This window comes from Pongo abelii, chromosome 2 (assembly GCF_028885655.2).
Source record: "Pongo abelii isolate AG06213 chromosome 2, NHGRI_mPonAbe1-v2.0_pri, whole genome shotgun sequence".
NCBI classification, from domain to species: domain Eukaryota; kingdom Metazoa; phylum Chordata; class Mammalia; order Primates; family Hominidae; genus Pongo; species Pongo abelii.
This window is the reverse complement of record NC_085928.1, coordinates 11,046,096-11,073,656: the sequence shown is the minus strand read 5'-3', so window position 1 is coordinate 11,073,656 and position 27,561 is coordinate 11,046,096. Positions and strand designations below refer to the sequence as shown.

At 46.8% G+C, this 27,561-nt stretch overlaps 1 protein-coding gene across 10 annotated transcripts in view; it reads left to right on the top strand.

Annotated features, from left to right (window-relative positions):
* Nucleotides 1-27,561, top strand: part of CHCHD6 (coiled-coil-helix-coiled-coil-helix domain containing 6) — a 247,727-nt gene that overhangs the window by 33,656 nt on the left and 186,510 nt on the right. The window lies entirely within an intron of this gene.

The window sequence follows — 27,561 nt, the reverse complement described above, 5'->3', positions numbered from 1 at the left end:
GAGGAGGGAGGAAGGATGCTGCAGATAGGGGGCACTCTTGAGCAAAGGCCATGCATTGCGGAAAGGTGAGGTCTTTGGCTGGTTTATGGGAAGCGGCAGGGTGTGGCGGTAGGGAGGCTAGAGGGGCCAGTGTAGGTGTGGTTGTGGAATGACATCCTGGAAGTCTGATGGGGAGCTCTGTGGAGCGATTTTCTGAACCTCAAAAGAGATAAATAGGAGACAGCTGGACGTTGATCACTAGGAAAATACTTCAGTGGCAAGTCAAGAAGCTAAGGTCAAATCCTCCCACTGAAGATTTGGTAACAAGAGTGCTTCCGTCCCTGGATGTGCCCCTCTAACCTAAGGATCCCACCAGTAGAGTAGCTGTCCTGTCCTGCTCTCCTGGTGGCAGAGGACTTTTGATCTCTTACTGTTTCATTCTCTTCAATGCCCAGATGCTCCAGGTAGCTGCCACCTTAGCTACGTGAACTGGATACAGTTGGTCCTCCCTGTCCACGGGTTTCTGTATCTGCAGATTCAACCCACTGTGGATCGAAGTCCACAGATACAGAGGGCTCACTGTACTATGTCATTTTATGTAAGAGGCTTGAGCATCCACAGATTCTGGCATCCGTGGAGGGTCCTGGAACCAATACCCTGTGGCTGACTGTATCATGATTTTAAGATGTTCAAAGTTTTTGAATTGCAATTTTCTAAAATTATGAGGGAGATGGAGGATTGATTCTGGTTTTACTACAGCTGTAGCCTTGCTTTCTAACAGTCCTTTCCTACATTTTTATTGTCTTGTTCCTCAGATTATAAACTCCTTGAGAATAAGAACTGTGGTGTGATCATTTTGGTCTTTGTAGTGCTGAGCAAATTATAGACAGGCAGTGAATGGTGATTAAATGGCAGATCTTGAGTGGGTGAGGGTTTGGATGTGTTACTGCCTTGAAGCCCGCTGTGCAGTCGTCTGTTATCTTTCCCTCATGATCCCATCGCAGTGCCCCATTGCTAATAGTTGGAAGCAAGCACCCATCACAGTCTTCTATAGAATGGGTGACAATTCAAAGGTCTGACCCTTTTCAAGTAATAAAACAAAACAAAACAAAGTTTAAAAAGGCTTTCATTGTAATGATATCTGGGAGTCAACTAAAAAGATGTTTGTCTCCTAGTCAGAGTCTTACAGACTTTAGGTTTATCCTTCTTGGAACAAGGGAGACGGTGGGCTTTGGGAACTCTGGTCGGAGGTTATGAAGTATACTACCTGACATTCAGCCAAGGCAGTCCTGATATCTGGGTCTAGCTGTTTGGCATGGCTGTTTTAGAAGTTTAGTGACCTGGGGACTCTGGTGGCCTTGTCCCTTATACCTCCTCCAGTGTGAGTGTTATGTGGAGATCTGAAAATCCTGTGGAGATCTGCATTGCCTGCACTCAGATGACTGGTAAAAGGCATAAATTGGAGAAAAAAATCATGACATCCATAGCCCCTTTCTTTACTTCCTTGTTTTACTTTTTCTTCTCTTTTGTCTACCGAGCTTAGTCTCTTGATTAGATCAGAGGTTGACATTTTCTGTAAAGAGCCAGATAGTAAATATTTTACTCTTTTTAGTCACATGTGGTCTTTGCCACATATTCTTTGTTGTTGTTGTTGTTGTTACTACCCTAAAAAATGTAAAAATCATTCTTAGCTCAGAGGCCATATAAAAAGAGGCTGTGTACTGGATTTGACTGGTGGGCAAAAAACCTCTCCTGGACTAGGCTATGCAGCTCCAGAGATTTTAACTTTTTAAGTCTCTCTGAGTACCCAGGTGTCTCGAGAAACTAGCGGGTGGGAGCACTGGTGGTGGTCCAAGTTGCTTAGTGGCTATACTTTCTTGTGAGAGGTTTCTTGTCTTGGTATTTGACAGCCTCAGTCTTCTGATATGTAAAATGAGGATTTTTCTGGAGACAGCCCAGTGGGCTGTATGGGAAAAGTCATTAACTTCTACTTTAATTCCTGATTCTTTTTTCATTTGGCTTTTTTTTTTTTATAGTTTCTGTTTCTCTGCTGAAATACCCCATCTCTTTACACGTGTTGCCCACCTGTAGATCCTCTAAACATAGTCTCGATTTGACAGTTCCAACACTTTGGTCACTTCTGGGTTTGGTTCTGTTGACTATTTTGTCTCTTGATACTGAGTCACATTTGCTTGCAGTTTTATGTGCTTTGTAGTTTTTGATTGGTGCTGGTCATCATATGCAGGAGACCAGTAGAGACTGAGGAAAATAGTGTTTATGCCCAGAAATGGCCACTCTCCTTCTTTTGACAGGCTATTAGTGTGGGAGGTTGAGTAGCCTAGTTGAGTAGAATGTGGGCTGTAGTGTTGCCTCAGCTTCAGACTATTAATATGATATGTGAGGGTGGGATCAAGCCCATTCTGTTTGTCAGGGCTTAGGACCTGAGTACCTGAAGGGTTCATCTAAGTTCTCCTGACTGTCCACCAGACTATTTTATAGGCCCTACTTCTGTGTGATTGAGGGTCCTTCCTTGTCCCTCCTGCAGTTGCAGACAACTGTTGCTTGGTGGTCAGTGGAAGGCCTGGAGTGCCTATGGGCTTTCTCTCCATTCTGCTGCTCTGCTTACAGACTTCAGCAGGCCCTGTGCACTGGTGCCTTGGGTGAATGTGTGGAGGGAAGGTGTCTCACTCAGTTCTGCTTTATCTTTAAGAAAATAATTAAGAAAATTCTCATAACTGATACCAGAGTTAGTGCACCCTGTTTGTTGTCATCACCTTTAGAGTACCCTTCACGCCCCAAAGAAAATGAAAAGGCCAAAGTGATGGGACTGACCTCACTCCTGCTCTGAATGTCCAGGCCCGCATGGCCGCTAATGTACAGGGCTAGTCCTTCCACAGGATATGCAGGGGTCCACACACTGGGTAGAAAGGGCTGTGCCACACAGCTGCCCATCTGCATGCCCCATTCACCTTCACATTTGCTCAGAGAACAAGGGTGGCAGGTTATAGTTTAGAGAATTGGAATAATTAGTTGAAAGGGACACTGTGAGGCCTCCTGGGTTCCCACTTAACCTGGCCTTGGTGGTTATATGATGTGACAAATTTTGGAGAAAGGAAAACTGTAGATAAGCTTACACGAAAACTGGCTTAATCCTTTTAGTTGATCACACACCAAAAATGAACTTTGATTTATTTCCTGTATATTTTATCTAAACTGAGGGTGGAGGAAGGCTGTAGAAACCAGACATGGCGTTCAGTCATGGGACTGAGTCTGGCATCTGTGTCCAGGGATGACCCTCTGTTCATCACTACTGCAGTAGTGATGCCTGCCTTGGCCGGGTTGTTGTGAGGACCAAATGAGGAACAGATATGTACAGTGCCTGGTGTCACAAAATGTTAGAAATGTTATCCTAGAGTGGTGTATTGGACAAACACGGGCTGTGAGGCTGCAGCTGTGTTCAGACGGCCTCCGTCGCTGAGGTTCCTTCATGTTTCTATGATGCTGCCTTACCTGCAAGGTGAGGGGCAGGCGGTGCTGTGCGCTTTTGGGAAAGTTAGGATTTACTCTTCCTCCTTCACTTCTACCCATGTCTCCATGACAGAATTGATGTGAACTGATTCTTAAAACAAATCAGTGATTTTTTTTTTTTTTTTAAGGATATGGAGTCAAGAAACAAGTGAGGTTCATGTAGCTTCTGACTGGTTCTCTGGAGAGAGAGGCTGAAGTCATGTGGGGGTCCTAGAAACACTTTATTGATGGCCAGATGCCATGGAGCATCTTAGAGGTATGGTGTGGAATGAGGCTGCTCTGACTCAACCTGCTGTTGAAAGACCCTTTTGCCTGTGTCGCCTGGCTCTCTGTTCATCTCACTGCCTGGCTTCCACACCTGGCTGTGCATCTGGATCACCTGGGAACTTGTTAAAAATGCAGATATTTGGATCTGGTACCGAAACAACTTGATAAGACTCTTGGATGCCGTGATCCTGGAATCTGTATTTCTAACAGCCTCCCATGTGATTCTGGTGCAGCAAGCCCAAAGCTGGTGCCTGGACCAATGCCGGGAGCCATTGACCCCAGAGTGTTTTTTGGCCCTTTTTGCAGTCTAGTCACCCCAGGGATGTGAAGTGTTCCTGCCAGGGATGTGGCTCCCTGTGGTCCTCAGGCCAGGAAGCTGTACTGTTTGAAAAGTGCACCAGGTGATTCTGATCGCCTCCCCTGCTTTGTCTCCCTCTCCCTGATGCAGCTCCTGCCTAGATGAATAGCTTTGTTGGGCTTATTGACCTCTAAGAGAAACAGATGTTCTTTTCTCTGCCAGGGACTGCTAGAGAAGAGAATCTGCTGTCTGTGTTACCACTCCCTTGGTGAGGGATCCAGGCCATCTGGGTTCAGCGTCTTAGGGGATAGTAGTAAGACCTCTGATCCCAAATCCAAAGGGATGGCTGTGGGATGCAGGTGATACCGAGTGGCACTCACTGCACTCAGCAATAGCTCAGCTTATGTGAGAACTCAAAGCCTCAATTCTTTGCAGCAGCGGTAGCCACACCCCAGGTCATACTGGAGGCATGCAACAGAAGCGAAAGAAACCTTCTCAAGGGCTTGTGGGACTCTCAGGAGGGCTGCTGCTGGTCTGGTTACTACTTACTGCTGCCAGGTGGGCCCAATAGACCTGTGGGCTGAGCTTCCAGCATCTCCCCTAAGAAGACTGTTGTGTTCTTGTTTCCTGTCCACTTCATTAGGTGCATTGTGATGGTATCCTTGGTATTATGATTTGAATATTTGTCCCCTTCAAAACTCACGTGGAAATTTAATCCCCAGTGTTGCAGTATTGAGAGGTGATTGGGTCATGAGGGCTCTGCCATGATGAATGGATTGAATCCAGTTGTAAATTCATGAGTTGATGGATTAAGGAGTTACCATGGGAGCGGGACTGGCAACTTTGTAGGAAGAGGAAGGGAAACCTGAGAGAGCACACTCAGCCCCCTCACCACTTGATACCATGCACCACCTTGGGACTTCTCAGAGAGTCCCAGCTAGCAAGAAGGTTCCCACCAGGTGTAGCCCCATGACTTGGTCTTCTCAGCCTCTAGAACTATGAGAAATAAATTCTTTTCCTTTATCAATTACCCAGTTTCAGATACTCTGTTATAAGCAAGAGAAAATGGACTAAGATAATTGGGGTGGAAGAAATCCTGTTTTTCCCTCAACTGTTTCATACATTTCTAACCACCAGATAGGTGGTGGTCACCCTGGTACTGGGGAGAAGGACCAGGGGGAAGATGTGGGGTTGAGTGGAGAGGTGCCTGGGGGAGGGTGTTCATCAGGACAAGCTGGCCTGTGTGGTGTCATTGAGCAAGGAGAAGGTGAAAGGCAGTCTCTAGCTATTTTGAACCCTGTGGGGAGCTTGTGGACTCCTCCTCTTTAAAGAAAGCTGTTACTCTGTGGACTGCTCAGATTCAAGTGTGGGGATTTCAGAATCTCACTGTTCTAGAATGGCCTTGCTGTAGGAAGGGGGAGCCCAACATTTTTTGAGTAACAGGAGATGTGCATGTGTACTCTTTAAGAAGCTGGAAAGACACGTGGGTTTTGCAACCTGGGCTTATTTGGATTTTGTGGAGCCTCCCCCATTACCAAATCACAGGTCTGCAGATGCCTTCAGTTTTCTTTTCTCTGGCTATGGTGCCTGGCTTAGGCGACCTCTGCTTTGTGCTGACAGAAGCTGGACATCCTCATTAGCTGCTAACTTTGTTAAGCAAATGGCTGATTGCGGTTCCATTCCTGGTGTCACTGCTTCTAATTAGTAGATCGCATGTCTCTGAAAATGTCTGTTAGCACCAGGGATGAGCTAAAGAGGCTGACAGCTGGGGCTGGGGGCTGGAGAGAACTGTGCAGAAGTGCTTTCTCTTCAGCCTCTTGAGGGTCCAGGCTGCCGACCTCAGCTAGGCTCCTTGGCCTCTGAGTGCCCACTGAAGCCCAAGGGAACAGAGCAGCAGGGTTCCTTGAAAATTGCACCAACTGGAGGGGTGATCTGAGCCATCTGAGAGTGGCATTGGAGCAGCAGGTGACACCCTCCCTGACGTCCTACTTTGTTCTTGAGAGAAGCCCAGGCCAGTCTAAGAGTTTTGGGGTTTCTTGTTTTGAACAGAGGTCTTACGTGGTCATGTGTGAACCTAATACTGTAGGGAAACCTGATTGGATCGGTGCCATCCCTCCCGGCTTGCGTCAGATGGTGTGCGCTGGCAGTGAGGGCACAGGCAGTCAGAGGAAGCAGCACCACCCCTTCTGCTGCCGTGCTTGCTCTACACCCGCTCCTCTTCCTTCGGGTCAGTGCCCACCAGCCCTGCCACTCTTCTATGTGTGGATCAAGTGGGGCAACCCTTACAGCCCTAGGACAACCTGACAGCAGTATATTTTCCTTTTCTCTCCTGGCAGAGTGAAAGTGGGCTGGTGCATTCCCACTTCTATGCTTGCCTCTAGGATGCCAGTAGGGCTGGGGAGAGGGGAGGGTCTTGGTTATTTTAAGTCTATTTATGCAATTTATATACATGGTTTTTGGGGAGCTACCATTCTGCTTTTTCCTTTTTGTGGAAAAATTTTTTCAATTTGTCAATGAAGCAGATTGTGTTTGCCCTCTTGGGGAGATGCCATCGCTGGCTACTGGCAAGGTATAGAATTGAAAAGGGTTATTTGGCTGAGAAACATCAACAAGTGTTTGCAGGAGAAAAGTCCCAGATTCTTTCCCTTACCTTTTGTCTACTTGGTGGGTGAGCCAGGGCCCTATCTCCTGTGTGTTGGCTATGAGCCGAGTGCTCTTGGGTAGACTAATACATGCACCAGCTAGGAGGAGTTTTGGCTGTGAGTGATGGAAGCCCAGTTGGCAGTGGCTTAAAGTGGAAGTGTATTCTTCCCATGAACAAGACACCAGGGGCAGCCATCCCAGGTGGTTATGGTAGCTTTGCGCCTCAGAGGGATCCAGTCACTTCCTGTCTTTTTTTTCCCTCCCCGAGACGGAGTCTCACTCTGACGCCCAAGCTGGAGTGCAGTGGTGCGATCTCAGCTCACTGCAACCTCCGCCTCCTGAGTTCAAGCGAGTCTCCTGCCTCAGCCTCCCCAGTAGCTGGGACTACAGGCGTGCACCACCACACCCGGCTAATTTTTATATTTTTAGTAGAGACGGGGTTTCACCATGTTGGCCAGGCTGGGACCTCCTGTCTTTTTGATTGGCTGTCCTCAGTGCAGCTCTCCTCATGGTGGCAGACGGCTGCTGTGCCTTCAGCCATCACATCAATTTTGCAGTCAGGAAGAAGGAAGGGCTGAGAGCCTTGTTCTAGTGAAGTTTTATTATTTCATGTGGGTGTGGGAGGGACACTTTTCCCTGGGATTCTCATTGGCAGAACTGTGTTGCAGGGCCATCTCTAGCTGCAAAAGGAGGGCTGGGATAGTGAGCAGTTTTACCTGGACACGTGACTGCCCCAAACAAAATCAGGATTATGTTTTTAAGGAAGAGGGACTGGATGCTGGTCAGGTAGCGAGGGCCCTTTCCATAGCCTCGTGGCTTAGCAGGAGCCCAGCGTCCAGACTCTGTTACACCTGGGCTCAGATCCCCCAGCTACTGTCTCTGTGACCCTGGACCCATTATTTAACCAAGCCTCAGTTTCCTCACATGTCAAATGGCACACCTCTCCTGGAGTTGTTAACATGCTTTCATAATATGTGAGCAAAGCCTTCAGCACATGGTCTGGCAGATGGAAGGTGGTCAGTACATTCTTTTCTTTCTATTATGCCAAACTCCCCCAAAATGCACTAGGAGAGGAGCTGCACGGGTGACTAATAGAGTCTAAAGGATAGAAGTGGGTAGTGATTTTCCACCATGGCAAAAAAGGGACAGTGAGCAGAGAGCTTTTGAGTGCAGGAACGCTGGCTGTTACCAGGTTGCTAATGTTCTAACCCTCCACCTGGGCTGGCTTCAGGCTTCGGAGGCCCCCTCCCCGCCAGGTAGCCTTAATTCTGAAACAGACCTTCCAGATCCCACTAGTTGTTCTTTCTTAACTCTCAAGGTTAATTTGTGCTTAGAGAGGAGATACAGCTACTCAGGGCTGCTGTCTCTGGGCTTGCGTTCTTGCTGATGCCAGGACTGGCTTGTTTCACTGACCTTGGGCTTGTGAGGCTGAGTGGGTAGGGAGCCCTGGGTGCTTGGCTCCCTGCCCACTTGGGTGTGTTCTTAGTGGAATCAAGGCACTCCCTGCCCCCTACACTTGGTGGCATCTCCTCCTTCCTTATCAAATCTTGGTGAGGCTTCTCTGGAGGATTCTGGTACTCTGTTCTTGGCTAGGACTTGGGTGGCTGGGCAGGGTGGCTTAGGGGTATTGCCGAGGAGAGTAGAGGTATGTGGCAAAGCCTTTTGCATGACACATATCAAGTAACAAAGCTCTGAGGCCGCTGGGACTAGACACACTGGGATTGACGTCTCTTTGGAGTGGCTTCTACTGGGAGCCTTTGCCCCTGCACTCGTGCCCACAGGGAAGAGAGCACCTGCACATCAGCCTCGCACAGCGGGCACGGCCTGGGCAGCCTTGCTGGGAAAGTCATGACTTTCCTCTTCTTGATGCAGACTCCCTGCTCTCTCTCCTCTTCCCCTGTTGATTGGGTGCCTTCCCTAACACACACAGCCTCTGGTGTTTTTTTCTGCTTGTGTGTAGTGGTTCCCAGGAGGCCTGGCAGCCCTGCCCTGCCTCGGGCCTTCTCCTTCTCTACACCTCCCCTGGCAGCAGTGGTGCTTGGTGTGCGAGTGCATCCAGGGCAGGATCCGCCCAAGAGCCTCTGTTCTTGGGGCTCCCAGGTGTCAGACAATGTTGAACACGGGGCCCATTCTCTAGCTGACTGGTCGGACACGATGTCGGCACCTTATCTTCGTGCTGACACACACTGGACATTAATAGAAATACACCGCCATGTCACATGTGTGGAATTTCAAGCAGCTGTGAGGCGGGTGCTTTCGATAGCCTATTGTGTGCTTAACCTCTTCCAAAGAGGTTTTTGATGAGAAATGAGTAGGGCTGTTAACTCCAGGCAGCCTGGCATGTGGCAGGTTTTCCTTTTTTTTCCTTTCACCTTCTTGATTGTTTGCAGTGCTTCCTTAATCTTCACTCTGGAGGAGTGGGCTTTGCCGCTTCAGGACATTTTATTTAATCTGTGGCTGCACAGGCAGTGCTCTGCTGGCACCAAGGACAGCATGGTTGGCCTGGGTGCTGTGGGGCCGCGAGGTGACCTGGGAGTACTGGGGGAGCCTCTCCTCAGCTGAGTTGTCTGGCCCTGGGTTTTTTGCCCCGATCTCAGCTTTCATGGCTGTGTACAGGGCTTTTGGGACTACTGGTTGCTTCTCTTCCAAGACAGCCTAAGCTTCTGGAGCTGTCTTTGTTTTTCCCTTCATCTCGTCTCCTTTCTCCCTCTCAGGAGCTGCTGGTGATGCCTCAGTTTCTCTAACTGAGGTCCAAGGCCCAGGAAAAGATCTTTACTCAGATGATCTGGGTCTTGGTGTGCTCTTTGTAATTGTGTGTGACTTTGCAGTTATCATAAGAGAGACTTGTATTTGCAGCTCATTTCTACTACTTATCTGGGATATCTCCATACACGTTCAGTTTTCCCAGCTGTAAAGCGAGATGATAATGCAACTCATAAGGTTAGTATAGGGTTTCAGTGAGATAAAATTAAGTGCCTAGGAGAATGTCTAGACTGCAGTAGGCTCTCAACAGAAATGATACCTAAACATTTTCTTAGTGAGGCTAAAGGTGAAAAGCATTCATGGCCACTGGCTTCTGGATCACGTTTCTCAGTCTTCCTACTAGTAAGGCTGGTCTTTAACCTTATTCCAATTGGCATTTTACTTCTGATGGCACTTTGTATATCAGAAATCTGCTTTACCTCCATCTTGGATTTCATCATGACTCAATTCTCATGGCCCATCAGGTCTCGTGGCCTGACATGTCTCCCTGCCCACAGGGTCTGTACTGACAGCTAGATATAGCCAGCACCCTCCTTCCCTTCATTTCTAGAGACTTCCTCCATGCCCACGTTGCTGGATTCCAGCCTTGGGTGAACCCCACCAGCTGCTTTCTCTGCATCCGGGCCTGGGCTCCTGGGGGCCACTAGAGGCTGTATGGATGGGTTCTCGTGCAGTTTGTGCTCTCTGACCTCCTGGGCGTTACCCTCTCTGCTGCTGCCTTGCCTTCCTCTTGCTGCACTCCAGCAGCACCCTCCTGTGCCCTCCCCACATCCACTTGTGAGTTCTCTCCATCCTGGCCTCACCGCCCTCTCCTCCTTGCTTCCTCTCCTCTTAAAAGGGGCCTCTCTGCCAGTGACCTGGATCCTGGATCTAACTCCTCCCCTCCTCTTAGAGCCTGCTCTGTTACTTCCCCACTTTCTGCTCAGATCTCCTTGTCTAAAACCAATAGACCTTTCCCAAGCAGCCACTCTGGTTGCCTCCTGGCTCTTCCCTTTCCTTGCCATAGAGTGTCTTGGAATCACAGTGGTAAAGTAATAATCTTTCTTCTCAAACTCATTACAATTTGGTGTGATATCAGAAATTACCATGATTGGCTGGGTGCGGTGGCTCACGCCTGTAATCCCAGCACTTTCCGAAGCCGAGGGGGATGGATCACCTGAGGTCAGGAATTCGAGACCAGCCTGGGCAACACGGTGAAACCCCGTCTCTACTAAAAATACAAAAAATACAAAATACTAAAAATACAAAAATTAGCCAGGCGTGGTGGTGGGTGCCTGTAATCTCGGCTACTTGGGAGGCTGAGGCAGGAGACTTGCTTGAACCTGGGAGGCGGAGGTTGCAGTGAGCCGAGATTGTGCCACTGCCCTCCAGCCTGGGCAACAGAGCGAGACTCCATCTCCAAAAAAAAAGAAAGAAATTACCGTGATCTTCTTTCCAACAAATCTGATAACTTTCCTTCTTCACATTTCCTTCAAGGGGTATTTATCACCAAGCAGCTACTCTTCCTTTAAACGTCCCTTCTGTGAGTCTCTGTGCCTTAGCTATCCTGCCCCCTTCCTGCATCCTCCATCCATCCATTCAACAGCTGTTCCCTGAGCAGGGCTGTGGCCTGGGCTGGGCTGGCCATCCAGAAGTGACCCGATCCTGACTCTACTGGAGCCCCTGGTCCAGTTGGAGAAACAGATGTCAAACAAGTAACTATTACCAGCTGAGATAAGCATACTGCTGCAGAGAGAGAGAGAGTGATAATGGTGCCCTAATTTAGATTGAAGTCAGCTAATGCTTCTCTGAGGAGTGGACATGTGAGCCGTGACCTAGAGGGTAAGTGGGAAGGAGACAAAGAGTGAGGAGGGGGAGCTCTGCAGTTTGTGGGGAGTGTGCCCCGGCCTTGGTGGTGGAGAGCTTAGTGAGTGAAAGCAGCCTCCAGCAAGAAGGGTGTGAACAGTGAGCGGGGGACTCACGGGCATGGCGGGAAACTGGGTTTGAGAAGCAGCAGGGAGCATATGAAAGGTTTTCATGGAGATTCTGGGGAAGATGGCGGAGTGGGCAAGAGCAGAGGCAGGGGAATCAACAGGACTCCCAAGAGCCCTTCAGAGAGATCATGGTGACACAGACAAAGGACAGTGACAGTGTCTGGGGGAAGAATTATGTGGAGAAAGAAATGATGCATCTGGTGAGGATGGGGGCTGTGGGGTAAGGAAGAGGAGGTGTTGAGAATGACTCTTGGGTTTCTGGCCTGAGCCAGATGCCCTTTTTTGACAAGGAGATGCCTAGACTCCTCCCTGGGTCCTTCTATCAGTTGTGGTCTAGATTGAGCTGCTGTAGCAGAGAGGCCCCCAGATACAGTAGCATAAATAAGAAAGACATGTTTCTCTTTTCATGGAACTGTCTAAAGGTAGTCCAAGGCTGGTGGGAGCTCTGCCAGCCTCAGCAGCCTTGGGTGCAAAGTGGTTGCTCCGTTTCTCTGCAGTTCCTGATCAGTGCGAAGGGGACATGGGCCATGTGAGTGCATTCCCGTTTGGCTCTTTTATGGGCAAGACCAGAACTGGGCTCCATCATTTCTGGACATATCCTGTTGGCCAGAAGATAGTCACATGACCACTGCTAGTGACAGGTTGTTTAGGAAATGTCTAGACAATGTAGCTCGATGCCCAGCCAAAGCTCCATACCAAAGGAGGAGGAAAGAATGACTATGGGGGGACAGTTGGAAATCCACCACTGTTGTTTGTTGCCTCCTCATTACCTCTTGAAAACACCCACATCCACCTTGGCCCGACGTCTGTTCAGGATCTCTGTTCTCTAGATGCTGGTTGGCCACACCTTTCCTGGTGCCTTCAGGGACCTCAAACTGAGGACGTCCAGTACAGAACCTGTCTTCTCTCCATACCTGGGCTTGAGTCATTTACAAAACATTGCGCAATTGGGATAGCTGCTCAGTTCTCCATAGTTAGCAGTGGAGGTGTCCTCGAGAAGGCACAATGCTGTCAATTCTGCCCAGACATTCATGGGGGTTGCTTCTGGGGAGCAAGCAGGGAATATCCCACAGAGTTGTCTTTGACTATTTTCTCCTAGTGCTTATCTGGCCTTCCAGGCAGCTGACCTCAGGGCTTCCACTGAGACCCCAGATGTGCGTGTCTCTATTTGGAAGATGATCTGTTAACATGCCACCCATGGCAAAGCACACAGCTCTTCCCCTGGTTGGCTGTCCAAAGTATGGCCCTGGCCAGACCTCAGACAGGGACAGTGTTTTCCACCAGATCAGACAGAATCGGAGAGAAGTGCTCCAGAGTTGGTGACTCCCTCATGGGAATTGCTTCAGGATAAGGACTGAGATGGAGGTCGAGCCAGCGTGGCCTTTGGTGCTAGAAGGTCTGCTAGGGGCAGGCCTTGGTTGGGCATGGCTGCCTCTAGGCCTGAGTCTTGAGCGCCTGGACACCCCTAGCATTTGAGGCAAGTTCCCAGAGCTTTCTCCCAAGCCTTCCTGTAAATGAGCAAGCAGACCCACCTAACTTTAATGTTAATTCCTTTTGCAATGAGCCTGAAATTCCTTGTTTCCCAGTTAAAGCCAGCCCATTAACACTACCCCATCTGTCACCATAAATGGAAAGTTTTTCTAACAGGTGGGCAGGCAGTTCTCCCATGCTAATAAGGAATCGATGAAATTCCTCCAGGAACTGACATCATGGCTATGGGCCCTGCGTTTGCTGTCTCCACAAGAAGGCACAGCTGAGCAAGGGCAGTTGGTGCCCCATGCTGACCCCAGCACAACATCTTGACCTCCTGAGGCTCTGGAAGGGTAGGAGAGAGAGGAACGGTGGTGTAAGGCTTCTCATCTTTCTTGCCCTCTGGCTTTCCCTGGAGTCACCACTGGTAGGGCTGAAAAGGAATGTATGTTTTTCTTTTGTGTCCAGGCCTTGCCGGGCTTCTGGGGGACTGTTTTTTTTTTCTCTGGGCCTCTGGTCACACTTCTTTGAAGGCAGTTCTTTTTCTCACTAATAAGAATTTGCCACCGTGTATGGTAGCTCATGCCTCTAATTCCAGCACTTTGGGAGGCAGAGGTGGGCAGATTGCTTGAGGCCAGAAGTTCGAGACCAGCCTGGGCAACATGGCAAAACCCTGTCTCTACAAAAAATACAATACAAAAAATACAAAAATTAGCCAGGCGTGATGGTGCACACCTGTGGTCCCAGCTACTGGGGAAGCTGAGGCACGAGAATTGCCTGAGCCTTGGAGGTCGAGGTTGCAGTGAGCCGAGATCGTGTCACTGCGCTCCAGCCTAGGTGACAGAGTGAGACCCTGTCTCAAAAAAAAAAAAAAAAATAGCGCCTGCATTGCCCTAACTTGATTTTTATCTGCTCCCCTAGGGTAGCCCAGATTCTGCTCCTTTGCTGGGGCCCTCTAGCCGGAGCAGACCTGGGTTTTTAGGGTTTTAGAGTGTGAGTTTTTTATTTATTCTTCTTTTGTTATGTCTAGCAGCTAAGATTGGAGGCTGCTGCAGCGTGGTGTGAATTCAGGAGCCGGGTTGCCTGGGGTCAATCCTGCTTCCCAGTTGTGCTCCGAGCAGGGCACTGAATCCTCTGTTGTCCCTGCTGGTGATCCTGCCTCCTCCCTGGATAGTCGTAAGACTTCTTGAGATAAGGGACAAGCTTACAGCAGCACCAGGTGCACAGCACATGGAATGTGCCTGTACTGCCCTCTGAGGTTTACCAGTTACGCCCCTCCAAGGCCCTGTACCCTGTCCACCTCCGGGACACAGCCTCATGCATAGTGAAATTCACTCATCTAATGGCCGTGTAAAAATCACGGCTTTTAGGCCAGAGTCTTAGGATGAGGCCAGAGCTTAGAACCTGTGTGTGTGAGTAGGGGCACTCTAGGACTAGCATTTTGGAATTGGCGTTCCTGTCCCATGCATTTCCCATGCTTCACTGGGGACAGGCTCTGGGTGCAGGAGCTGTTTGGGCTTAGAAAAGGTGGAGAAGAAGGCCAGGCTCTGAGAATGCAGCTCACTCCTTCCTATTTTTCATTTGTCACTGGTCCCCAGGAAACAGTTTTCTCCAACAGTTTTGGTTGTTGCCACAGCCAGAGAGAACCCCACTGTGCCTTGTGAATGAAGTCCTGGAACTGTTGGCAGGACTCGGGTCACAGCAGCCCCTCTTCTGGGATCCCGTCTCTTCCTGTTGTGTGTGAGCAGAGCCCACTAGGTGGCAGGCCTGGGCCACTCGTTGGCTGGAAGGACAGGCGTGCTGGGAGAAGGCCTTGGGCAGGGTGGGGAGAAGGCCCCTTCCCCCGATGTCATCCTCTGAGGGCCTGTAATCTGGTAACTTTGAGACTGATTAAATCTAGCTGAGGAGGCTGAAAGGCCCTCTACCCAAGGCCTGATCTTTCATCTCCTGTCCTCTTTTTGTTGGGAGACCTGGCTTTTTAGTGTTATCTGACCTCCCTTTGTTGTGGCTGCCCTGGGAGGCAGGTGCAGATGACCAGGTTTGTACTGCCCTGTGGGGACTTAGCATCCCGTTCGTTCTCCCTGCCCCTTTAGTGAGGCTTGCTGAGGAAGGGCCCGCTTTTCTCTCACCCTGTTCTCCTCATCCAGAAAGTTACTGATGGCTTGGCTTGGATCCAGAAAAATGTAGAGAGGGAGCAGTTGGGATTAGATGAGGAAGGAGAAATGTTGGGGTTTTATGATGGGCTGGGCTGGGGCATTGACTCCTCAACCCCAGCTACTTTGTTCCTAGACCTCGTAAGTCACATTGTTTGTCATTGCCAGGTACCCGAGGTTAAGGCCAAATTAAGAACTGTGTCTGTGGATTGCTTCCCCAGCTGGCAGAGGGGCGGGGGATAGGAGGATTCCTCGCACTAGTCCTTCTCTTGGTAGCTGGTGGCACCCTTCAAGCGCCTTTTCCTTGGCTGCTTTTTGCAAAACAAGCAGATTCTGACTTTCTTGTGGGCGGATGGACTGTCACACGATTTTGGCAGCCAAGGGGCTGTGCCGTCCTTTTGCCCACCTGGAGGCTGAGGAGGAGGGGCACTGAGGCACTCGTAGCTGGGTGCAGATCATTCCAAAGACATTCCGGGAGCGTGCTGCAGCCCGCCTGCATGCCTGCCATAGCTCCGGCTTGCAGACCGGCCTTGGGGTGGAGTTCTCTGTAAACATTGGACGGGGCCTCTGTAGAAGTGGCATCAGCGGAGAGTTTGTCTTAACCTTATTGGGACCTTGGCTAGCATTCTCTTCCCAGATAAAGATCAGTGTCCTGCCTCTCTTCTTGCTTCTCTTCATCTGCCCTTGCCCCTGTTTCTCTCTCTGGTGTACAGGCGCATTGCCTAGAGTTTCGTGGGCTGCCTTTCTGCAGCAGTGGGTGAAGAGAGGGCCCATGGGTTTGGTTCTTCCTGCTCTGTGGGCTGCAGTGCTCCAGCACGAGTCTGGGTAGCAGTGGGCACCAAGGGCTGTGGTGGGCACATGCTGAGCCTTGCTGGAAGTAGTACTACCTGAGAGGTACCAGCACACAGCCTGGAGAAGCTCAGCAGTACCTGCTTTTCCTGAGAGGGGTGGAGAGGAAAGGGATTGCCAGGCTTGAGTGTTTATTGGGAAGGTGGTGTATAAATTCCATGTGGAGGCGGGGGATCCTGTTAGAATTATTCACATGCTTCCTTAGAGTCCCAGCAGCATTGACATCCCTGTTACCCTGATCTGTAATCTCTGGTTTGTCCACGTTAGTCCATAAAATAGTCATAGCAGTTAGAGCTGCAGTTCTTTGGATCACAGTCTGAACTGCCTTGAGAGAAAGTAGCAGGTAGTAGAAAAGGTTAAAAGAATCTCATCTGTGTTACCGAAACAAGTTGCATGGCCTTGGTTAAGTGTCTTGGGCATCACTTTCCCCATCGGTAATACAGGGACAGCAATATTGACTTCACAGTGTTGTTGCAAGGATCGAGTGTAAACATCTTCAGAGTGCCTAGCTCAGTGCTTCACCTGCCGTAGGTCCTAGAAAGCAATCATTCCTTCCAAGAGGTGGTGCCAGCAGCTGGCTCTGTCAGCACATACTGCCCTTCAGCCCCTAAGCCATGTACCCAGCCCTTTGGGATCATGCAGATCTCCCTGTGGACATCTGTGCCAGGACACCCAGTGGCACCCCTTGTGGCTGAGCTCTTTCTAAGGTACCGGCTGTTGGCAGAGGAGCAAGCTGGGGTAAGGAGACGAGCATGTCCAGGAACATTCTTTCTTTTCCTCTCCAAAGCAGGCTGCGTCTAACAACTCAGCTTCCGAAGTGAAAATCCTGTGTGCTCCTAATTGGTTTTCAGGGGAGATTGATTTTTGCCAGTGTAACTGCTGCTAGGAGCCCTGATGTCCCTCTCCTTAGGGATCACGTCCCTCCACATGAATTTTATTTTTAGTCCCCATCGAATCCACTTGCCACCTTTTCTAGCAGGACCTGTTTGGGAGCGCTGGAGATGAAATGGTAGGCACCTTTGGTGCTTTGGCCTTTGGGAGGCTGTCTCTCAGAACGTCTCCAGGCTAAGAAGCTGATGGGCAGGAAGGCAGTGGCTGCAAGGAGGGAGTGCGGCTGCTGCCAGTCTCCTGGGTCTGGCCTCTTCCCATTGGGGGCAATGAGTTGTCATATTCTAAAATCCTGATGAAGTGGGGAGTGTGGAGAAAATCCAAGCTCTTCGAGTACCTGAAGAACAATGGCCTGGAAAAGAGGAGGCCAGCTGTGTTCTGGCTCTAGTGAGGGCAGAGGAAAGTGGATTGGGCATAAGCAGTGCCAGACAAGAACGTGAGGAGGGAAAAGGGTTCAAAGAAATCAGAGTTGAGAACTCTCCTCAGCACCTGTCCTGGATGGCAGGCAGCAGCTCTGTCTTCAGTCAGGAGGAGAGGTACCAGGAGGGATCAGCAGCTGGGAATGGGTTTTTGAGGTTTCTGTGTCCATCTAGCTCAGCCCTGTCACTGTATAGGGCAGCCCGAGGCCCAGGGTGAGGCCAGGTGGCCTGTCCAAGAACCTGAGCGAATGCTCACGTCTGCAAGTCCCTGGGCATGTGTCTTGGGGCCCTGGGTAACATCCCTGGCTGGAGAGTCATCTCTGAGGCTCTGCAGCACAGCAGGTATGAGGAAGTGTCTTCCACACAGTTTCTTGAAATCCTGTCGTTTCACCAGGCTCCCCAGAGAGTCTGCAATATATCTGTATTTCAGTCACTGTAGCTCTCTTTTTGGCAGCCCGATTATTTAGGCCTGACAGGTAGGCACAACTGTCTCATTAAATGCAGATATATTTGTGTGACTTAAAAAAATAGAACATTCCATTAGTCTAAAAAAAGATACCAGTAGCTCCACTTTTATTCATAAACTCAATATATCAAAATTTGTGGTCATTAAATTTATGAGATGGGAATGAAGTCATGGCTTGTACCTTCTTATTGTGAAATACCCAGGTGTTGGTGGCACTGTTATCTGTGTGTGTGTGTGTGTGCGCACACCTGTGCGTGTGTGTATGTGTGTGTGTGTGTGTGTGTGTGTGTGTAGACACAGCCATTCGTTATGCCTGGTCCTGGATCAGGTGCTTTGCGTAGGTTTTCTCATTTGATTCTAATAGTGCCCCTTTAGGTAGGGGCAGTGTTGCCCCTTTTTGCAGATGACTGTGAGGCTCTGGGAGGTTAGTAAACTGTCCAGGGCTGTGCAGTGGGTCTGTGCAGGGCTCAGAGAGAATCCCTGTTGCAGCAGCTGGTCTGTCTGTAGGTACTGGTGCTAGAGAGTCTGATGGACATTGCAGCTGGAACACAGGACTGAGTTTCCCACTGTGGTCGTGATTCTTCACCAACCCCTCTGCCCACCCCTACCTCGGACCCATAGCTTAGAATCTGGGGCTGGGGAGGGTAGAGAGAGGAAATAGAGATTGCAGAAGCCTCTTGGGTGATTCTGTGAAATACACCCACTATTGAGAATCAATAGTTTTTGTAAAAGGAGAAAGATGAACATTATTAAAACGCTTCTCCTTTGTCTCCAGTAGAGCTGCCTGGGGAGCCACAGGCTGCTGGAGAGCCTGGCCTCCTGAAGGGAGGATGTCCACTTGTTTCTCACCCCAGCTGGACTGTGGAGAGCTTTTTCCATTCTGATGTACATGCCATATGCTGTAAGGCAGGGGGGAAGTGGAATGTTTAGCTCACCAGTGTTTTTCAGGATTACCTCCCTTTATAAATCCGGGTCTCCCTATTCTGTCATACCCACACCATAGGCTGGTGGTGGTCCTGGATAACCTTGAGCAAATTATCAACACTCTGTGGCCGCAGTTTCCTCAGTTGTAGTATCAAGCAGCCTCATAGGGCATGAGGACTAAATGGGAAATCATTCATTTACCTATTCACTCAACAGGTATTTATTGAAGATTCTGTGCACCATGCTCTGTTCCAGGCATTGGGGATACAGCAGAACAGAACAAAGCTCTTACCCTTTACTGCTTGCGTACTAGTTGTATGGAATGTAAGGATGGAGAGATAGTAAACAAGTAGATAATAGGTCAGTGGTAAGTATGAGTGGTTAACCTTAGTCTGGTTATCCACTGTGTCTTGTTAATTAAGGCAAGAATCACCTCATGTATGTTTGTTTTCACCTGTATCCTTGTGCACTTGTAAATTAACTGGTGGTATTACAGATTTCTACCTCTTCCTCCTTTCTTTTTTAGCATAGGGAAGAAAGCCTGAACAACCACACGCATGTTTGTTTTTCTTGATAAAATCGCAGGTTGTATAGGTTGAGCCTCCCAAATCTAAAAATCTGCAGTCTAGAGTGCTCCCAAATTCAAAACTTTGCAAGTGCTGACATGACACTCAAAGGAAATGCTCATTGGAGCATTTTGGATTTTGGGTTTTCAGATATGGGATGTTCAACTTAAGTATAGTGCAAATATTCAAAAATCACAAAAAATTCAAAGTCTGAAACACTTTGGTCCCATGCATTTCGGGTAAGGGAAACTGACCCTGTACTTGGGGACTTTGTCAGCCTATCTGGAAGAAGTCTAGGGAAAAATCCTTAACAACACTAAAGCAATGATGAGGTGGTGGAGGGGCAGGGGGGCTCAAAAGGAAGAGGGAAAATATTGCTCTGAAAAGACAACTTTAAAAGTAAAGGGCTTTGTTTATGGTGTATAGATCATTGGGAAAGTAGAGAAAGTGAACACAGACTTCTTCAGCAAACTCAAACTAGTGCCAGGAGGCATTTTGCAAAGATTGAAGAATAGGACATACCACTTTTGCTTAGTGCATAGATATCTTGAGGTAGGTACCATGAGGTGGTACAGGTTGGAAATCTAAGCCAGTTTTAAGAAAACTGATGTTAAGCAAACTTAATACCTTCTGGACAAGTAGGCCACAGAAACAAGTAAGAAATTGTAAGAAAACACAGCAGGGATTGGTGAGCACCTGAGTACCACAGAGCTCTGGGAGTATGAGCCCAGGGGTGCCCAGCTGCCGACAGGGGTATCTATGTGAATTTTTGGATGTCAGCAACTAATTCAGACTTTAAAAAAGAAGAGGGAGGAGAAAGAGGAAGAAAAAGAAGAAACTGGTATGTTATAAACAAAACAAATCTGAAAGCTCAATGTGGCCCAGTGCCCTACCAGATTATAAACTGGTTTGGATGAACCCACTCTCAGGTCTTTTGGTGGAAGGCAGGTTTTTGGTAAGTTTTTGAGCTGGAATTTGGGACCAGATGAACTCTTGGGCAAGCCCTCTGTGGCCCGATGATAATCTTCAGTTTGCATCTGTGAAACAGGCCACTACCAGCTGCTCCATGTCTGTGGGGAGCTTTGAAATCTTGATTAAAAGGCCCCAGGTAAATAGAGAAGATGCTTCTGGTGTATTGACAATCTTTCTGTGGCCATCAGCACCCATCAGCAGGTGCCACCCCCAGCGTCCCTTCTAGCCTGTAGCTGTGTCTGCTATTTTTAGCTCTTCTGCAACTCCATTAACCATATCCACCTCCTCATGCCACTTGTCTGTATGTTTAATTATGTAAATGGCATTACAAATCACAGTGGTGTTGAACTACATCTTATTTCTCACAGCAAATCAAAGCATGTTACACTGTGTCTTTTTGGCCATTCATTCAATCTGAAGGTAGACACGGTAGAGGATGATTGCTGTCTTCTTGTGAGGAAGATGAGTTGGGAATATGGATGTTTTGGTAAAAGTGATTTCATGGGATGCATGTGGGATCTCACTAAGCGGTTGACTTTTGTTCTTTTAACTTAAGATAATGGGTTTTGTTTCTATTAAGCCAGTTCTTTGCTGTCCCATTTTTAGCAATTGGCTTTAATTCTCAAGCCACTCTCAAGTTTGTAGGTGAGCAAGGAGATGTGTGCAGTCTTTGAACTATAGGAGGAGGACGAATGGAGCCAGTAAGACTTTCTTTGCCAGGTCACTTGTAGGAGGGATGGGTCTGAGACCGCCCTGTGTCCTCCTCTCTCATTACCTCCAGAATGTGTTCTTTTAGAAAGCCACCCCTTCTGTCTACCCTGCATCACTTATGTTGTAATAGAAGCTCATTTCCTTTTGACTGGTGTTCAATAAAGAGTAAACGGTCAGTACACTTCCTGGAATAAGTCTTCACTTTTTGTGCTCTGCTTTGGATTGCATCTGTGGGCCCTGTGTGCTTTCTCACTCTCCGCTACCTCTTGCTGTCAGCTCACCAGCGTGGTCAGATCTGCCTGTTCTCACCAGTCCGGCCTGCGGCCTCCTGCAGCCCTGCCACCTTCTACCAGCAGCTCTTATCTCTCATTGCCTGTTCATTTGTGGTGTTCTTGTAATCCAGTGGTTAGCCCTACTACTCTTCTGAAATGATTCACAGATGCTTTCCTGCCTTCCAAAGCCAGAGTGTTCTCCAGGCCTCACTCTACCTGTATTATTATTGAGTCATGTAAGAGTTACTTGGACATATTGTAATTTCATCCATAAATATTTGAATATGCATCTCATCTCCTTAAGAACAAGAACATTCTCCTGTCTCACCACAATAAGATGATTGTACTTTCTACCTCATATATAGGCTACATTCAGTTTACCTTGTTGTCCCAATCAAGTCTTTTATAGTGGTCTTTTGAAATTCCAAGATTCAGTCAAGGACATGCATTTCTTATAGTTCCTGTGTTTCCTGTGTGCTTTAATCTAGTAGAAGAGTTTTCCCAGGCCTTATTTAATCTTTTATGACGTTGATGTTGAAGATCCCAGCTAGACTGTCTCTACAAAACCACTTGGATTTCTCTGATCTTTTCCTCATGATGAGGTTCAGCTTAAATGTTTTGGTCAAATAGGCACTACCGGGTGCTTTTGTGCTCTCCTCAGTGGGTTACATCAGGGGATACATGATGGCAGCTCCTGTCACTCTTGGCACCATTAAATTTGATTACTTGGTTAAGGTGGTTTATACCACATTTTGCTATGGTAAAGGTACTGTTAGTCTGTTCTTGCATTACTGTGAAGAAATACCTGAGGCTGGGTAATTTATAAAGAAGAGATTGAATTGGCTTAGGGTTCTGAAGGCTGTACAGGAAGCATGGCACTAGCATCTGGTCGCTTTTGGAGAGGCCTCAGGGAGCTTTTATTCATGGTGGGAAGGCAAAGGGGGAGCAGGAGTCTCACATGGTGAGAACAGGAGCAAGGGCTGGGGAGGTGCCACACACTTAAACAACTAGATCTCGTGAAAACTTGCTCACTATGGTGAGGACAGCACCAAGCCATGAAGGATCTGCCCCATGACCCAAATACCTCCCATCAGGCCCCACCTCCAACACTGGGGATTACATTTCAGCATGAGATTTGGGTGGGGACAAATACCCAAACTATATCAGGTTCCTGTTCCTTTTTGAAACTAGTAAGTAATCTGTGGGGTGATGCTTTGCAAGTGTGTGGGATATCCTGTTTCCAGCCTTTCGTCCAACAATTTTCTGCCCATTGATGATTCTTGATTTGTTTTTTCAGTTCTTCTATTGTGGTAAAATATATATAAAATAAAATTTGTCATTTAAGTCATTTCTAAGTATACAATTCATTGGCTTTAATTATAGTCACAGTGTTGTGCAACCATCACCACTCTCCTTTTCCAGAACTTTTTCATCATTCCGAACTGAAACTGTACCTATCAAACAAAAATTCCCCCTTTCCCATATCTTCGGTCCTGTCAACTACTCCATTCTACTCTGTCTCTATGAATTTCACTACTCTAGGGACCTTATATAAGTGGAATCATAACAGTATTTGTCCTTTTGTAACTGGCTTATTTCACTTAACATAATGCCTTCAAGGTTTATCCGTGTTATAGCATGTGTCAGAATTTCTTTCCTTTTGAAAGCTAGACAATAGTCCATTGTATGGGTAGACCACATTTATTCATCTGTTGATGGACACTTGAGTTGTTTCTACCTTTTGGCTATTGTGAGTAATGCTGCTGTGAACAAGAGAGTGCAAATATCTCTTCAAGACCCTGCTTTCAATTCTTTTTTTTTTTTTTCTCATTTGAAGGCAGGTCTTGCCCTGTCACCCAGGCTGGAGTGCAGTGGCACAATCATAGCTCACTGTAACCTCAAACTCCTGTGCTCAAGTGATCCTCCTGCCTCAACCTCCTGAGTAGCTGGGACTACAGCTGTGCACCACCACGCCCACCTAATAAAAAAAAAATTTGTAGAGAGAGGATCTTGCTGTGTTGCCCAGGCTGGTCTCGACCTCCTGGCAAGCGATCCTCCTGCCTTGGCCTCCCAAAGCATTAGGATTATAGGCATGAGCCACTGTGCCTTGCCAATATATATATACACACACACCCCCATAAGTAAAATTGTTGGATCATGGATTAATTTTGTTTTTAATATTTTTAGGAACTGCCTTACTGTTTTCTATAGCCACTACACCATTTTACATTCTTACCAGTTTCTCCATATCTTGGAGATGAGAGGTCCAGCTTCTCCACATCTTTGTCTCTGTCTCCATCTTCACATGGCATTCTTCCCTCTGTGTCTGTCTCTGTGTCCAGATTTTCCTCTTCTTCAAAGGACAGCAATTATATGACGTTTAGGGCCCACCATAATACAGTATAACTTCATTTTAACTAATTACATCTGTAAAGAATGTAATTATCTATTTCCAATTAAGCTCACATTCTGCACATCATAGCTCACTCCAGCCTCCAATGGCTGAGCTCAAGCAGTCCTCCTTCCTCAGTTTCCCAAGTATCTGGGACTATAGGCATGCACCACCATGCCTGGCTAATTTTTTTATTTTTTAATAGGGACAGGGTCTTGCTATGTTGACCAGTCTGGTCTCAAACTGTTGGCTTAAGTGATCCTCCTGCCTTGGCCTCCTAAAGGGCTGGGATTACAAGTGTGAGCCACCGCACCCAGTCCTGTTAATTCTTCTTTAAATGTTTGGTAGAATTTACCACTGAAGCCATCTGGTTCTGGACTTTTCCTTGTTGGGAGGTTTTTGATTACTGACTTTGATTACTCTTGTTAAAGTCTTTTGAAATGTTCTATTTATTCTTGAGTCAGTTTAGGTAATTTGTATGTTTCTAAGAATTAGTCCTTTTCATCCAGGTTATCCAATTTGTTGGCGTATATTTGTTTATAATGCTCCTTATGTCCTTTTTATTTCTGTAGAGTCATTAGTAATGTTCCTATTTTTATTTGTTATTTTAGGTATTTGTATTTGCTATCTTTTTTCTTTGTCAGTCTTGCTAAAGGTTTGCCAATTTTGTTGATCTTTTAAAAGAACCAACTTTTGACTTCATTGATTATCTTTTGTTTTTCTATTCTCTGCTTCATTTATCTCCACTTTAATAATCTTTATTATTTCCTTCCTTTTGCCAGCTTTGGGTTTAGTTTACTCTTTTTCTAGTTCCTTAAGTTATAAACTTAGGTTATTAGTTTGAGATCTTTCTTGTAATGTAAAGATGTATGCTGTAAATTTCCCCTTGAGCACTGCTTTCCCTCTATCCCGTAAGTTTTGGTATGTTGTGTTTTTGTTTTCATCCATTTCAAGTTATATCCTAATTTCCTTTTCTGTTTTCTTCTTTGATAAATTGGTTGTTGAGTGATTTCCACAATATTTGTGAATTTTTCAGTTTTCTTTCACATTGATTTCTACCTTCATTCCATTGTGGTTGGAGAAGATACTTCTTATGATTTCTGTCTTCTAAATTTGTTGAAGCTTGTTTTGTGCCCAATATATGGTCTATGTGGAGTGTTCTACATATGTCTATTAAGTCTCACTGGTTTATAGTATTATTCAAGTCCTCTGTTTTCTTATTAATCTGTCAAATTGTTCTGTTTATTATTGAGAATAGGGTATTGAAATCTTGAACTATTATTTTAGAACTATTTGTCCCTTTTATTTTATGAACGTTTGCTTCCTATACTTTGGAGCTCTGTTTTTCAGTGCGTGTATATTTATACTTGATATATCTTCTTGATGAATTGACCCTTTTATTAACGTACATCCTTTTTTGTTTCTTGTGACTATTTTCTACTTAAAGTCTACTTTATTTCACATATTATTATAGCCACCCAGCTCTTTTAGTTATTTTGCATACTTTCAGTTCCAACCTATGTGCCTTCGGATCTAATGTAATTTTCTTGTAGACAGTTTATGTATGCATTCTGCCAATCTCTGCCTTTTGATTGGAGTGTTTAATATATTTACATTTAAAGTAATTATTGAGAAGGAAGGACTTTTGCCATTTTTGCTATTCGTATAGCTTTTATTGTCTCTCAGTCCTTCATTTCTGCCTTCTTTTGTATGTAGTTGATTTTTCTAATGTAGTTAACTGATTTGATTCCCTTCTGCTTTCTTCCTTTCCTTTCCTTTCTGCTTCTTCCTTTCCCCTTTCATCTTTCTCCTTTTTCTTTTCCCTTTTCCTTTCCTTTTTCCCTCTCCTTCCTTTCCTTCACCTCCCCTCCCTTTTTCTCTTCTCCCCTTTTTTTTCCCCCTTCTCCCTCCCCCTCCTCTTTCAACAAGGTTGTGCTCTGTTGTCCAGGCTGCAGTACAGTGGCATGATCATAGCTCACTGTAATCTCAAACTTCTGGGCTCACACAAGCCTGCCTCAGCCTCCTCAGTACCTAGGCCTATAGGTGGTTGCCACCATGCCCAACTGTTGTTTTTGTTTGTTTATTTGTTTGTATTTTTTTAAAGATGGGGTCTTGTTATGTTGTCCAGGCTAGTCTTGAACTCCTGGCCTCAAGTGATCCTCTTGCCTTGGCCTCCCAAAGTGCTGGGATTACAAGCATGAACTACCACACTCAGCCTCATTTCTTTTAGCGTATATTCTTCAGATACTTTCTTTGTGGTTACAATGGGGATTACAGTTAACATCCAAAATTTCTAATAATCCAGTGGAATTGATATCAGTTTAACTTAAAATCTCTGCCAATTCATGGAGACAGAAAGTAGTAGAAGTTACCAGAGTCTATGGGAGAGGAAGATGAGGAATTATGGTTTAACCAGTAAAGAGCTTTTGTGTGGGATGATGCAAAAGTTTTAGAAATGAATAGTGGTGGTAGTTACTCAGCATTTTGGATGTACATAATGCTGAAATTGTATGCTTTACAATGGTTAAAAAGGCATACTTTATGTATATTTTACCACAGAGAATAAAGCTAAAAACAACTAACTCTGCTTCTATATGGCTCTGCTCCCCTATTTATGTTATCGTCACAAATTATATTTTTATACATTGTGTCCCAATAATATAGATTTATTATTTTTTTGTTTTCTAGACAATTATATCATTTATTTAAAATGTTTACTCCAAGAAATATATATATACACACATATATATACACATACATATATATATATATCTATATAGATATATATAAAATAATACAATTACAGCACTAAACCAGGCACCTTCAACCAAATCACAACCTTCTCTTTGATTCCCCTTCATGCTAATCCTCTTTCAAATTCTTTTTCCTGAGCTGGAAGACCAGTCAGATGCCCGCGGGGTCAGCACCAAGCACGTTCCCAGCCAGGCAACTGTGTACCTTTCTCTAGGAGTACAAGACGACCTTCCCCACAACTCCTTGTTTTAAAGGATTTAACCCATTAGGAAGTTCATTTTTCAATCTAAGCCAAAGGGAGGTGCAGGGCAAGGCAGTCTTCACTTCGAAGGTCCCTTTCCTGCTCCAGTCCCTGGCTAGAGTTCTAGAAGAGGCTGGCTGCCAGGTTTATGTGAGGCTGCCAGAAGATCTAAGTCCAGCTCCGCCCAGGGCGGCTCCTGCAAAGGCTGGGACTTCGGGTGCTGCGTCCTCAACCCTCTCCGTGACCACGACTCAAAGGACAGACTTCAAGGATTCCAGCAGCACAGGTGCCTGGGTTGCGTTCCAGGAAAGAGACCTGTCCGGGCAAATGGATCAGGCTGTCTCATGGAAGTTTGAGTTAGAGATGGTGGTTTTGGGGTGATTTGGACAAATTAGGTTAGTTTAGCAAAGCTCTGAAGTGGCAGAAGCTTCTCCCATGGACTACTGATTGAACACAGAACACGAGATGCATGTGGCGTCTCTAAGACTAAGTCATAGAGAGATGCAGGCCAGTCTCCTCCCATAGGGCCTTGGGACTGGCAGGACAGACACTGCTACGTGCCCTCCAAGGGCGGGAGTCATGGTAAGGAGTGCCTGGGGTGGAAAATAGGAAAAAAAGCAACAACAACTAGATCATTTTTGGCATTTTAACATGGAGACAGTGACAAGTGGTAACAATAGCAAATGCAAACAACAACAACAACAACAACAACAACAACAAAAAAACTTGAAGAGACCAATATTTAATTTTCCCATCTACCCAGTTCTCATATTTAAGTTCTATTCTCATCTCCCCCATAAGCACCACTGAATTAAATATCTATTTTAAAGCACCCAAACCAGTCCAGACCCTCTGGAAACCAAGAGCCCTAGCCAGAGCTGTCGCCTCTCTTGGGTCCAGGCAAGAGGAGGGTTCCAGGAAAGGCACCTCATAACTCACTCAGCACAGCAAGCTCAGGCACAGGCACTTGACGGGGACACTGGTGGCAGTCACAGCATCCGTGCTGACACGCAAGGAAGAACATTCTTTGGTA